This window comes from Papio anubis, chromosome 3, assembly GCF_008728515.1.
Source record: "Papio anubis isolate 15944 chromosome 3, Panubis1.0, whole genome shotgun sequence".
Classification (NCBI taxonomy): domain Eukaryota; kingdom Metazoa; phylum Chordata; class Mammalia; order Primates; family Cercopithecidae; genus Papio; species Papio anubis.
In genome coordinates, this window is record NC_044978.1 from 133,040,009 (window position 1) to 133,054,434 (window position 14,426).

The 14,426-nt window shown below is 38.4% G+C and overlaps 1 protein-coding gene and 1 pseudogene across 9 annotated transcripts in view; one reads left to right on the forward strand and one right to left on the reverse strand.

Moving 5' to 3' along the window:
* The window catches only part of FAM13A (family with sequence similarity 13 member A), a 388,692-nt gene that overhangs the window by 313,512 nt on the left and 60,754 nt on the right, over positions 1-14,426 (reverse strand). The gene's annotated exons all lie outside the window — the stretch shown is intronic.
* LOC116274106 lies at positions 11,212-11,942 on the forward strand (annotated as a pseudogene).

Consider the following 14,426-nt stretch of genomic DNA (forward strand, 5'->3'; position numbering starts at 1 on the left):
AATTTGGAAAAAATAGGAATCCCTCAAAGAGACTTCCAGCTAACAAAGAGTTATACCTTATACCAATTTTTTTGACAGCATAAGAGGAAAAGGAACATGTTCTTTCCAAATTATAATTTAAAAATTAACAATAACAATTGTAGGATTACTCTTTTACAGAGACATAGACAATCATATTAGCTTGGATAAGGTTGACGTCATGGAAAAGGAATAGATCTGAAATTAGAGCACTTGAGTTTGAATCCTGGTTTTGCCATTGACTGGTATAGTCTCACTGGGAATGTCAGCCTCTTTGGTGAATGTGCAGCTTTGGAAAAGAGCAAACTCAACAATAAAGAAGGATGACCCATGCTGTCTGTGATGGTTAATATTGAGTGTCAACTTGACTGGATTGAAGGATTCAAAGTATTGTTCCTGAGTGTGTCTGTGAGGGTGTTACCAAAGGAGAGAACATTTGAGTCAGTGGACTGGGAGGGACAGACCCACACTCAATCTGGGTGGGCACCATCTAATCAGCGGCCAGTGTGGCTAGGACAAAAGCAGGCAGAGGAACGTGGAAGGACTAGACTTGCTAGGTCTTCCATTTTCATCTTTCTCCCATGTTGGATGCTGCCTGCCCTCAAACATTGGACTCCAAGCTCTTCAGCTTTTGGACTCTTGGACTTACACCAGTGGTTTGCCAGGGGCTTTCAGACCTTCAGCCACAGATTGAAGGCTGCACTATCGGCTTCCCTACTTTTGAGGTTTTGGGACTCGGTGGGAGTTTACCTTGTGATTGTTTGAGTCAATACTCCTAATAACTCCCCCTTCATGTATATACCTATCCTATTAGTTATGTCCCTCTAAGAGAACCCTGACTAATACACTCTCCAGTCACCAACTGAGTCAATCTTAGGGAACACTGGGGAGACACCGCAGCCAGATCACCCTCACATTCAGCCTTTTGAACTTATAAAAATTTTTATCTATCCCAAGACTACCTCCTCATTTGTTAAACTGCAGTAATAACACCTACTTAAAAGTGTTAAGAGTGTGAGTATAAGGGAGATAAAGAGAGGTGTTAATGAGTACAAACACACAGTTAGAAAGAAGGAATACATTCTAAGATTGATAGCAGAGTAGGATGACTATAGTTAACAAGTACTGCATATTTCAAAACAGCTAGAAGAATGGACTTGAAATGTTCCCAACACATAGAAATGATAAATACTTGAGCTGATCAAGTCAAATACCCTGACTTGATCATTACACAGCCTATGCATTTAATAAAATATCACATGTACCTCATAAATATGTACAAACATTATCAACAAAAATTGTTATGAGAGTTTAATTAACCCAATTATGCCAAAGGGTTGCAAATTTTTCTTGCTAAAAATCAGACCTGGATGATGACCTTGAGCAGTAGGATATAAATAACTCCCACAAGCTTAGCGTTCCAATAATGGAACACTAGGCATAAATGGGTTAAATAATGTATGTAAAAGCATTTCTCACACAGTTGGAAGAGAGTTAATGCTAAAAATGTTGATTAAAAATTTCTTTGTGGTGACCAATTCTTTAAAAGGATAGTGTGGCAAGCCAGGCACCGTGGCTCATGCCTGTAATCCTAGCACTTTGGGAAGCCGAGGTGGGTGGATCACTCGAGCCCAGGAGTTCAAGACCAGCCTGGCCAACATGGTAAAACTCCGTCTCTACTAAAAATACAAAAATTAGCCAAGTGTGGTGGTGGGTGCCTGTAATCCCAGCTACTCCAGAGGCTGAGGCACAAGAATTGCTTGGACCTGAGTGGTAGAGGTTGCAGTGAGCTGAGTTCATGCCACTGCACTCCAGCCTGGGTGACAGAGCAAAACTCTGTCTCAAAATAAAATAGAATACTGTGGCAGAGTTTGCAGTTGCCTATTGATGGGTGTTTCTCTTCCTTAGTAAGAGAACTCTGATTTTGTTTGCAATGGTAGGGAACAAAGTGCTCAGTTAAAACGTACTCAGCCTTCATTGCAGTACATCTTTGATAGACATATGTATATGTTTGATGAACAAGATATAAATAGACATTGCTGAGACCACCAGAAAAACTCCTTAAACGGGGAGCAATACAGCTTCCCCATGTCCCTGTTTTCTGCCTAGATCACAGATACAACGCCCAATAGCCATGCTGTAATTAAGTAGCAACCCAGAAGCTAAGCTCTAAGTACAGTAAAATAGAAAAAAAGGACTTGTAGCCTGATGATGTAATAGAGGCACATGTCCACCTTGGAATAGCTAGCTATGGACTTATTTTATGTGAGAATCCCCAAATAGTGCTCTGTCAGAAAGTCAATTATTTACAGAATACGTTGTTAAATCAAGGAAATCTGAAGCTGTCTAAAAATCAATTTTCTAAATCTAGTACATTAATTTGAAAAACTCAAAGCAGTTCTTAGATACCTTATTCGTTACCCTTACAGAAACATTTCATAGCATAAAGAGTTATTTATGTGCATTGTAGATCCAAGACAATAGCTCTTAACCTAGAACCTATGAATCATGAGACCCTGAAAGTACATAAAATATAATTTTTTTAGAAATCATATTCTCAAAGAAGTCTATGATCTGAAAAATAAAGATCCAACAATCTTTAAACATTCACAGAAAAGTTTAACTAAGATTTTTAAAAGATAATCCATTTAAATTTCTCTTTATGTTTTTTTCCTATTTAGCCCATTGATTTTTTCATCCAAAAATTATTTAAAGTAACTTAAATTGGCCGGGCGCGGTGGCTCACGCCTGTAATCCCAGCACTTTGGGAGGCCGAGGCGGGCGGATCACAAGGTCAGGAGATTGAGACCACGGTGAAACCCCGTCTCTACTAAAAATACAAAAAATTAGCCGGGCGCGGTTGTGGGCGCCTGTAGTCCCAGCTACTCGGGAGGCTGAGGCAGGAGAATGGCGTGAACCCGGGAGGCGGAGCTTGCAGTGAGCCGAGATTGCGCCACTGCACTCCAGCCTGGGCGACAGAGCGAGACTCCGTCTCAAAAAAAAAAAAATAAATAAATAAATAAAATAAAATAACTTAAATCGCCTTATAGCTCACAAATTAAGTTCAACTAATTTTCTCAAATTAGACTAAAAACTTTCTATTAAAAAAGACTCTATGTACTTGGTACTGTTGAAATGTTCAAGAATCTATTAAAGACAAATCCAATAAAAATCTTATGGTATCACTTCTTCTGAAACCACACAGATGAAGACAGTGAAGAAAAGTAACAGAAAAGCTATAAACTCTGATTTGTATACGTGATGCCAAAGGTGAGGATGGTGCGGAAAGCTTATGGCAGACATCACACCAGCACTGGGGCAGGAGTCTAGAAAGGACCAGCAGTGGAAAGCGTTCAAACTCTCCTACAAATATTTGCCGCCTGAAAGAGAGAGCACACTGTCAAAAGGAGCTGAAAAGACTCAGCTGATTGGAGAAGAGGAGGGAGAAGGTACAGAAGACACCTACAGGCACACCAAGGTGGCAGATACCAGGAAGCATTAGAAAAATACACTACCTAAGAGTGAGTGCATCACCTTGGAAGCCAAGTTTACAAAGAAAAGGCAACAGAGCTCTCTTGACCCAGGCCAGCTTCTGGGAGGCAAAGGAGAGATGGGCAAACAGAGGGGCTATATTAAGAAAACAGTCATTTTTGTAGTAATAGAGGGGGGAACCTCCCTGAAGTGTGAAACTTGAAAGGCTACTTTGGCCTGTTATCACTATACCCCACAGGAAACTCTTGCCACTAACCCGCAAAACTTCATCTCACTCAAATATGAGTAGGAAAAAAGGATCATGGCCAGCATTTACATAGAAACAGTATTTTTTTAAGTATAAAAAAGCATCACTATCTTCCTGCAAGAACTCATCAGAAAAATGCTGCCAAGAAGCAGATGGAAACTATAACCTAACAAAAAGAACTAACAAAATTTTAATAAGGATGTGACAACAGAAGCACAGACAACAACAACAAAAAGATAAATAGAACTTCAAAACTAAAAATGTTTGTGCATCAAGAGACACCATGGCCAGGAGCAGTGGCTCATGCCTGTAATCCCAACACTTTGAGAGACTGAGGCAGGAGGATTGCTTCAGTCCAGAAGTTCAAGACATCTGGGCAACATAGCAAGACCCTGTCTCTACAAAATACAATAAATAAATAAATAAATAAATAAATAAATAACCAAGCAAGCAAGCAAGCTGGGCATGGTGACACACACCTGTAGTCCCAGCTACTCAGGAGGCCGAGGTGGGTGGACTGCTTGAGCCCAGGAGGTCGAGGCTACAGTGAGCCATGATCTCACCACTGCACTCCAGCCTGAGCAACAAAATGAGACCCTATCTAAAAAAAAAAAAAGAAAAAAAAAAAGACACTTATCAAAGAGTGAAAAGACACAACACATAGAGTAGAATCCTATAGAATAGGTGAAAATATTTGCAATTCATATATCTGAATACATATTCAAAATATGTAAAGAATTCCAACAATTCAACAACAAAAAATAGCCCAGTTCGAAAATGAACAAAGGACTTGGATAATCATTTTTCCAAATAAGACATAATGTGCCTAATAAGCACATTAAAAGATGCTCAACATCACTAGTCTTTAGGGAAATGCAAATCAAAACTACAATGGGATATCACTTCACACCAATTAGGATGGCTATTATAAAAAAAGAAAGAAAGAAAATAACAAGTATTGGTTAAGAGGTGGAAAAGTTGTAACCCCTGTGCATCATCAGTGAAATACAAAGTAGAACAGCCAAAGTGGGAAACAGCTAAATGGTTCCTCAAGAAGTTAAACATGGATTTACTACATTATCTAATGATTCCCCTTCTGGGTATATACTCTGAAAGCAGGAACTCAGACATTTTTTCAACAATGTTCGCAGCAGCATTATTCACAACAGCCAAAAAGCAGAAACAATCTCAATTGTTTCACAACAGATGAATGGATAAATGTAAGGTAGAATATACATAAAATGGAATATTATTCAGGCTTGAAAAGGAGTGAACTTCTGACACATGCTACAAGATGGATAAACCTTAAAAGCATTATGCAAAGTGAATAAACCAGACACAAAAAGACAAAAATTGTCTAGTTACACTAATATGAGATACCTACGCTAGGCAAACATACAGAGACAGAGGGAAGAACAATGGCTACCAGGGGCTGGGAGGTGGGAAGATTGGAAGTTATTGTTTTATGGGGATAAAGTTTATTTTGGAGGTGATAAAAAGTTCTTGAAACGGCTAGTGGTAGTGATGCATAACACTGTGAATATGCTTAATCCTACAGAATTATACACCTAAAATAGTTAAAACAGTAAATTTTATGTTATGTATATTTTATCACAACAAAAAAAGTTAAAGAATTGATCACAATGATGAAAGAACACAAATCAGAAATAAAAAATTCAGGGAAGAATTTGAGCCACTTTAGATCCCACCTACGCTTCTTTCCAACAACATGGGTTTCTCTTTTTTCTTTTTTTTTTACTTCAAAAATGTTTTTGAGGTGATCAGATAATAGGAGAATGTGAAGTAGAGACCGGTGGAACTCAGGAAACAGGGAAAAGGGAAAGGAAAAAACATTTCAGAAGTGAAGACTAAATTATAAGAACACAAAGAAGAACAGAAATTGTTCACCTCAGTAAGGGGCAGAGAGGAAATGAGGAAAGTAGATATAATGAAACATTTTTAGAAATCAGAACGATTTGAGAGTTACAGAAAGCAGCTAACTGATGCCACTTTATGCCCCATTTCCACTCTTAGAAATCCCCAATGAAGAAAATCAAACAATGGAATAGAATATTTAAAGATGTAATTCACAAAAACTTTGTTTAAATAGAAGTGCTTTGAGTTTACATATTGAAAGGCACATCACAAACCCAGAACAGTCTGCACAAAGATGTATTACAAGGAAATTATTAGACTAACAATAAAGAATCTTTTGCACAGCCAAGCAAAAATCATGTCACCATGTAATAAAAGAAAAATAAGAGTAGCCTCAAATTTATAGATTGCAGTACTTGATCTTGGCAGAGCATGAAAGGCTTACAAAATATTTATGGAAAGAAAGTATGAGCCAAGGCTGGGCGCAGTGGCTCACGCCTGTAATCCCAGCACTTTGGGAGGCCAAAGCAGGTAGATTACCTGCGGTTGGGAGTTTGAGACCAGTCTGACCAACATGGAGAGACCCCGTCTCTACTAATAATACAAAAATTAGCTAGGCATGGTGACACATGCCTGTAATCCCAGCTACTTGGGAGGCTGAGGCATGAGAATCGCTTGAACCCAGGAGGCGGAGGTTACAGTGAGCTGAGATCGCGCCATTGCACTCCAGCCTGGGCGACAAGAGTGAAATTCCATCTCAAAACAAAAAAAAAAGAAAGAAAAGAAAGTATGAGCCAAATTTAATAATCAGCCAAGCTGTCCTTCAACTATAAAAGCTACAATTTGAACAGACAAAGGCCAAAAGAATACTGTACACCTGAACCTTCCTTGTCCAAACTACCAGAGAACAAATTTTAACCAATTACTCAATGGCTGGGAAAGTTTGATGAAAAGACCAGCAAAAAAATTAAAAATAAAGTAAAAGTACAGCCATGTAACATGAAGAAGAAATAAAAAATCTGGAACAATTATACACAAAAGAGAAGATTGGAGGTTGGAACATATTCAGGTTTTAAAAGAGCTGCCACATGGTTCAGACTGTAGGAGAAAGTAAACGGCAGTTACATGGAGACACATTTTAAGACATATAAAGAAGAAATAACAGTCACTTCTATTGATGGAATAGATTTTCTTAGAAGGTAGTGAAATTCCTAATAATCGAAGATGGGCAAAAATTATAATGTGATACTATTTGTTATCCATTCTACTCATAGAAATTTTTAAAAAAGAAAAGAGTGGCCAGGCACAGTAGCTCATGCCTGTAATTTGAGAGGCCAAGGCAGGCAGACTGCTTGAGCCCAGGAGTGCAAGACCAGCCTGGGCAATATAGCAAAACCTTATTTCTGCAAAACATACAAAAATTAGCCAAGTGTAGAGGCATGCGCCTATAATTCCAAGTACTCAGGAGGCTGAGGTAGGAGGATCACTTGAGCCTGGGAGGTTGAGGCTGCAGTGAGTCATGCTCACACCACTGCACTCCAGTCTGGGTGACAAAGTGAGGCCCTATCTCAAAAAGAAAAGAAAAGTAACTCAAAGAGCTGAATAAAAAACCAAAGAGTAATAAAAAAATATATTTTTGAGTAAAAACAAGAAAAAGAAAAAAGAGAAATGAATGTTGGAAAGAAATATTGGTGGGATCTAAAGTGGCTCGAATTTCTGGAAGGCAATTTGGCAGTGCCCAGCAAAAGTTAGAGCTTCTTCATAGGTCATTCTCTCTCCAACCAGGCCTCTGAACACAGGGAAAGGGCAAGCAACAGTGAGCAATACTCATATCTTATACAAAGGGACTGCCAGATATTTGCAACATACTGTTATTGGGGCTGGAGTGGGAAGAAGGCGATAAAACTCATGTCAAGTGTAATCTTTTTTTATAAGTCTACATGATCACAGAAAAACTTTAGAAGGACATATACATATATTAAGTGGTTTTTTTTGGGGGGGGGTTGTCAAATCTTGAATAATTCTTATTTTCTCCTCTTAAGTTTTCTGTAGTTCCTCATTTTATACTCCAGACGTGTTACTATCACAACAAGAAAATTAAAGGTTATTATAAAAAGTTAAATTCTCTATATAAACACAAGTCAAGACCTATTGCTGAACTCCATGATGGTAGAGTGAAGAGGTCTGCAAATACTCTCCTAAAAAAAAATGTAAAAACCAGACCAAACAAAAGAAGTTCCAGGGCTCTAGAAATTGATCAAAGATATAAAAATTAAATTGAGAAACATTTATTCATGAATGGGAGATGAAGTATAGTTAAGAATAGTGGGAGTTTGCAGCACTCTTGCCTAGGCCTGTTTCCAAACCCTCCATGCCCTAGGCTGGGCTGGCATAGTAGTGTTACCACAGGGGGAACCAGCAGTGAAAACTAGTGGCTTTGGTGATTTGGAAGAGAGGACAAAAACCCACACTCAGTGGATCATGTATCTAATAAAGGACTTGTATCCAGAACATAAAGAACTTTTATAATTCAATAAAACCAAAATGACACAACTAAGAAACAGGCAAAAGATATGAAAACATATTTAGCCAAAGAAGATATACAATGGCTAATATGCATATGAAAATATGCCCAATATCATTAGTCATGAAGAAATTGAGATAGCACTACTAACTTACTACAATGGTTATAAGAAAAAAAACTAACAATACTATATGTTGGCAAGGATATAGAGAAACTAGAACCCTCATTCATTACTGGTGAGAATATACAATGGTACAACCACTTTGGAAAAAGTTGGCAGTTTCTTAAAATGTTAAATGCAAAATAACCACACAACCCAGTAATTCTACTCCTAGGTACCTACCCAAAAGAAATGAAAATCCATATCCACACAAAGACTTGACTTGTATATTAATGTTCCTAGCAGCACTACTGATAATAAAATCAGAAACAACCCAAGTATCTATCAGTGAATGAATAAAATGTGATATATCATAAATAGAATATTATTCAACAATAAAAATGATATGCTAATACATGCTACAACATGGATGAACCTCATAAACATTATGCTAAGTGAAAAAAGCTGATCACAAGAGAAGATATATTATAAGTTCCATTTATATCAAATGTCCTGAAAAAGCAAACGTATAGTGACATAAAGCAAATTAGTGGTTGTCCTGTGGGGGTGGGGAGGGATGGTGAGAATGTTCTAGAATTGGATTTTGATGATGCTTGCACAGTTGGTCAATTTACCAAAAGTCATTAAACTGTACAGTTTTAATGAGTATACATATGGTATGTAAATTATACCACAAAAGAGCTGTTAATAAAATAGAAAGTCAACAACTGCTTGGTAACTTCCTCTCAAAATAAGACTACTGTCAGTAGAAATAATATATGATATTAATATTTTTTGAAAGATTCCATATTCTTCAGTCTAATAACATACTATTGCTTTTCAATAATTCTAGATGAAATAGATAACTTTTGGAGCGGTCACTTTTAAGAGATTACTACTGCTACACTAATGTACAAAAAACCTGAAACACAGAAACATTTATACACATAGAATCCTTTGGTTATTTGGAAAAAGGTGGAAAGCTATTAATGTCACTATTTTACATCTTTTGTTCATCATTTTTGGCAGTTTTAACAAGACAAAAGATTTAAACAGAAAAGAACCATCTTGTAGGAGGTCACTATCAATTAAATCTGAAAAAATATTCTTGGAAAGATTATTCTTGCCATCATTTCTCAACACATTTACTGGAATGTAAAGTTAAAAACAGAATAGTGTTCTGAATTTTTATAAAATTACAAAGACTCGGGCTGGGTGCAGTGGCTCATGCCTGTAATTCCAGTGCTTTGGGAGGCTGAGGTGGGAGGACTGCTTGAGCCCAGGGGTTTGAGGCTGTAGTGAGCTATGATCTCACTATTGCACTCCAGCCTGGGCGAAAAAGCAAGACCCTAACTCAAAACAAACAAAAAAATTACAGAGACACATTTAAAGTTAATGACCTTAATGCTGCAGGAGAATTATAGCATTACAGTGTCAAATGAAGACTCACTTGTTTATATATAGTTTCAGAAAAGTCAAATGTGCAGAAAACTAGGCCTATGTGATTTCTTTACAGCGTAAACCACAGGAAAAAAAATCTATGACATCATTTCTTTACATTTTAACTAAAACTTCCTTCTTAAACATTAAAGAAATCTTTGGAATTTAACCACAAAAGCAAATTAAGTTCTTATTTTTTGGCAACTTTATATCAAAATTCTCTTTCAACAACTGTTTCTCTTTAGCATATCATTTTCACTGCCACTCTGTACATTTTTCATAGAATAAAACATTTGTCTGAGTTCTATTGAATTATTATTTTGTTTTGTTTTGAGACAGAGTCTTGCACTGTTGCCTAGACTGGAGTGCAGTGGCGTGATCTCGGCTCACTGCATCCTCCACCTCCCAGGTTCAAGTGATTCTCTTCACCTCAGCTTCCCAAGTAGCTGGAAATACAGACACCTGCCACCACACCTGGCTAATTTTTTTTTGTATTTTTAGTAGAAATGGGGATTCACTATGTTGGTCAGACTGGTCTCGAACTCCTGACCTCGTGATCCTCCCACCTCAGCCTCCCAAAGTGCTGGGATTACAGGCGTGAGCCACCACCTCCAGTCTATTGTATTATTTTAAGTAATGTATACATTTTTATACAGTGAACTAGAATAAAAATTTAATAATTCCATAGTAATGTTCTCTAATTATCTCATTTTTAAGAGTCTCTAATATTTTCACTTTCTGATTTGCCAAAATATTAAGTTAACTTGAAAAAAGAAGATACCATAAAAATAAATAAGAAGTACCATAATGTTCTTTTGAAATTGGTTAAAGTACTGAATTGGTAGAAAAACTAATACAACTAGTAAGGATATATTTACCAACTTTCTTTAGAAAGGCATTCCTCAATCCAAAATTACTTTTCTTTAATTCACATATATACTACTATTCTTATGATTTCACTTTCACATTTATATTCTCATCCATCTGTAGTTTAAATCATAAGGAAGAAACCCAACCAATTATTTTTCTCCAAGTGACTAGCCATTACAAAATTGCTTTACTTTGTTATTTTAATATCTGATAGGGTAGCCCCTCCAAGGTTAACATTCTTAAAGGGGGTAGCTGAAATAATTCAAAGTTGGAGTAAAACAAAACGTGGAATTTTTTCCCATGAACCATTCATTGAATGATTTTTTAAAAATCTCCAGTCTGCCTATTTACATGTTAATTATACAATTTACATAATTATACTATTACTCACTGCAGTATCACTATTTAAACCATTGTAAATTCATATTTGCAGATAACAGCTAAAGTATGCTTGCTTATAGTTTCCATTCCAGGAACTACTGGACAAAAGTTTCTTCCTTGTCTCTAAAATTTAATTTCCCTTATTCAGTTTTAAGATTTAGATCACATTGAGAGTATGGTAGCACCGGAAAAGAAGAGATTCTCTTCCCTCACTGGGTTTCGCCATTGCCCGTGGCCCCAAGAAGCACTTGAAGCCTGTTGCAGCTCAGAAGCATTTGGATGCTTGACAAACTAACGGGTGTATCTGCACCTTGTCCATTGACAGGTCCCCACAAGCTGAGGGAATGTCTTCCCCTGATTATCTTCCTCAGGAATAGACTCAAGTACACATTGACTGGAGATGAGATATGTATGCAACGCTTCATCAAAATTGATGGTAGGGTTCGAGCGGACAGCACATACCCTGCTGGATTCATGGATGTCATCAGCATCAAGAACACAGGTAAACATTTCCGCCTGGTCTATGGCACCAAGGGCCGTTTTGTCGTTCACCACATCACAGTGGAAGAGGCAAAGTAAAAGTTGTGCAAAGTGAGGAAGATCACTGTGGGGATGAAGGGAATCCCACACCTGGTGACTCATGATGCTACCCAAATCCGCTCATCAAGATGAATGAAACTGTGCAGACTGATTTAGGGACTGGCAAGATAATCAACTTGATCAAATTCGACATGGGCAATGTGTGTATGGTGATTGGTGGAGCCAGCCTCAGTCGTCTTGGTGTGACCAACAGGGAAAGACATCGTGGTTCTTTTGATGTGGTGCATGTGAAGGATGACAATGGCAACAGCTTTGCCACAAGGGTTTCTGACAGTTTTGTCACTGGCAATGGCAATAAGCCTTGGATTTCTCTCCTTAGGTGAAAGGGCATCTGACTTAAAACTATTGCGGAAGAGAAAGACAAGAGGCTGGCCACCAATCAGAGCAGTAGCTAAATTATAGTAGCAGCATATCTTTTTTCTTTGCACAAATAAACAGTGAATTCTCGTTTAAAAGAAAAAAGAAAGATTAGATCACATTAATCTAACTCTTGGTCTTAACAGTCTTTGTTACCCAATTAGCCCATTCTTTCACTTCCTATGCTGCTTCATGCTGGTGGGCACTTCCTACCACTATCATTAAAGCTTACTTATGCTGACGCTCACTCAAAACAAATGAGCCTAAAACAAATCTCCTAGATTCTAGTGATTTTACTCACACTCTCTCACAGCTTCATAACACTAATCTATAACTAAGTAATTGACCACATGCTACGATCTGTTATAGCAGCCTGAAGAGACTAGGACACCATGCTTTTGTTTGACTTCTGAATTCTGTATAACATAGATGAAAATTCTACTTGCACTACAAGTTTACAGAAGAAAATATATAATGCCTTTGTTTGCCTTTCATTAACCTCTTCTTCCTCAAATACTTCAATTATTGGTTTACTGTATAGAGAAGCACAACTAAATGTTTAATTCTGGTTAAAGTTTGGTCTAAATCCAATAATATAAACAGTCTCTTCAGATCACAGAGTTCCTTTCATTTTATTTAAAATAAAGTACAATGAACCAATAGTAACAGTATTAAGGAAACTACCATAAAGCAAGACACAAAGTAGCCTGCCATTTCACAAAGGTAAAATTTTTAGGATGCTACATAGCTTACAATGTATTTTCACATTATTGTTTGATTTGATGTACACAACAATCCAATTTAGGCTGCTATTATCCCTATTCAATAGGTGAAGAAAGTGAGAGAGGCTAAGTATCTTGCCCAAGTTCAAACACCCGGCAAGTGGCCTACCCAAGATTCAAAGCAAAGCTATGTCATTCCTGCTCTCAAATCCTGCCCCAGTTCATTTCATGAAAAGCCTTCCCAAACCACAGAATAGCAACGCATTGTAAGATGAAGTGTATTGATTAGATGTTTCTGACTGCAAGTAATTGAAATTCCAGCTCAAATTGGCTAAAATACTAATGACATTTATCATCATATTATAGTAATACAAAGGAGTTCAGTAGAAGGAAGACTCTAAGTTGGTGGATTCAGTGGTTCAAGGATATCATCACTATTCTACCATTCATCACTGTATAAAGTCTTCATCCGTAGGCTACCTTTATCCATCGGTTAGATGTCTGCCAGCAGCACCTGGAGTATATAATTCCTTGTAGGGAAATAGATTGTTAATATTACATGGAATATTTGTCTACATTTCTCAACTACCTTTACATTTAGATGGGAACATGTGACTGGGTCAAAGCAATGAACTGTGAGGAGAAGAGAGGCGAGTAACTTCCAGGATGAGACAGATAAAAGCATCTGCACCTCATCCATCTCTTACTTTCCCTGATGTAACCTTGGAGGATTCAAGGTCTCAAGTTAAGGTAGCAAATACTCCACAGAATGAAAGCAGCCTGGTACCAGAGTGGCCAGATGGAGGAGAGCTCCGTCAGCCTGCATTGGACTTTGATTAATCTGTAAATAAATCTTTGTTTCCTTGAGTTACTGGGATTCTAGTTTGACTGTTGTGACATTTGGCACTTATTACCCTAATGCGGATTGCATGGCTACCTGAGGGAAAGCCACACACTGGCCTGCCTGTACATTATCTGAGATGGAATATGTGCACTTGCATGGACTGCATGCAATTTTATAGTAAGAGAACTTCTCTAGTATTTAGCTGGACACTCAAAAGAGAAAAATTGAAAATATTTACAATTATAGTGCTAAATCTTACTAGATGGGAAACTGCAATTTTTATAAAAAGAACCATGAGGACCGGGCGCGATGGCTCACACCTGTAATCCCAGCACTTTGGGAGGCCGAGGAGGGCAGATCGCGAGGTCAGGAGATCGAGGCCATCCTGGCTAACACGGTGAAAGCCCTTCTCTACTAAAAATACAAAAAAATTAGCCGGGCGTGGCGGCGGGCACCTGTAGTCCCAGCTACTAAGGAGGGTGAGGCAGGAGAATGGCGTGAACCTGGGAAGCGGAGCTTGCCGTGAGCAGAAATCACGCCACTGCGCTCCAGCCTGGGTGACACGGCAAGACTCCGTTGCAAAAAGATGGAGGCTGGCTCTGTTGCAGGCTGGGTGCAGTGGCTCAATCTTGGCTCACTGCAAGCTCGCCTCCGGAGTTCCGCCATTCTCCTGCCTCAGCCTCGAGATAACTGGGACTACAGAAGCCTGCATACACACCAGGCTAATTTTTTTGTATTTTTAGTAGAGGCGAGGGTTTCACCGTGTTAGCCAGGATGGCCGATCTCCTGATCTGTGATCTGCCCACCTGCAGCCCTCCCAAAAGTGCTGGGATTACAGGCCACTGCACCCGGCCAAGATAAATGTTTACAGTTGGCGGGCCCTTGGTGGCTCAGCCTGTAATCCCAGCACTTTAGGAGGCGGCGGGTGGATCCTGGAGTCAGGAGATCGAGACTAT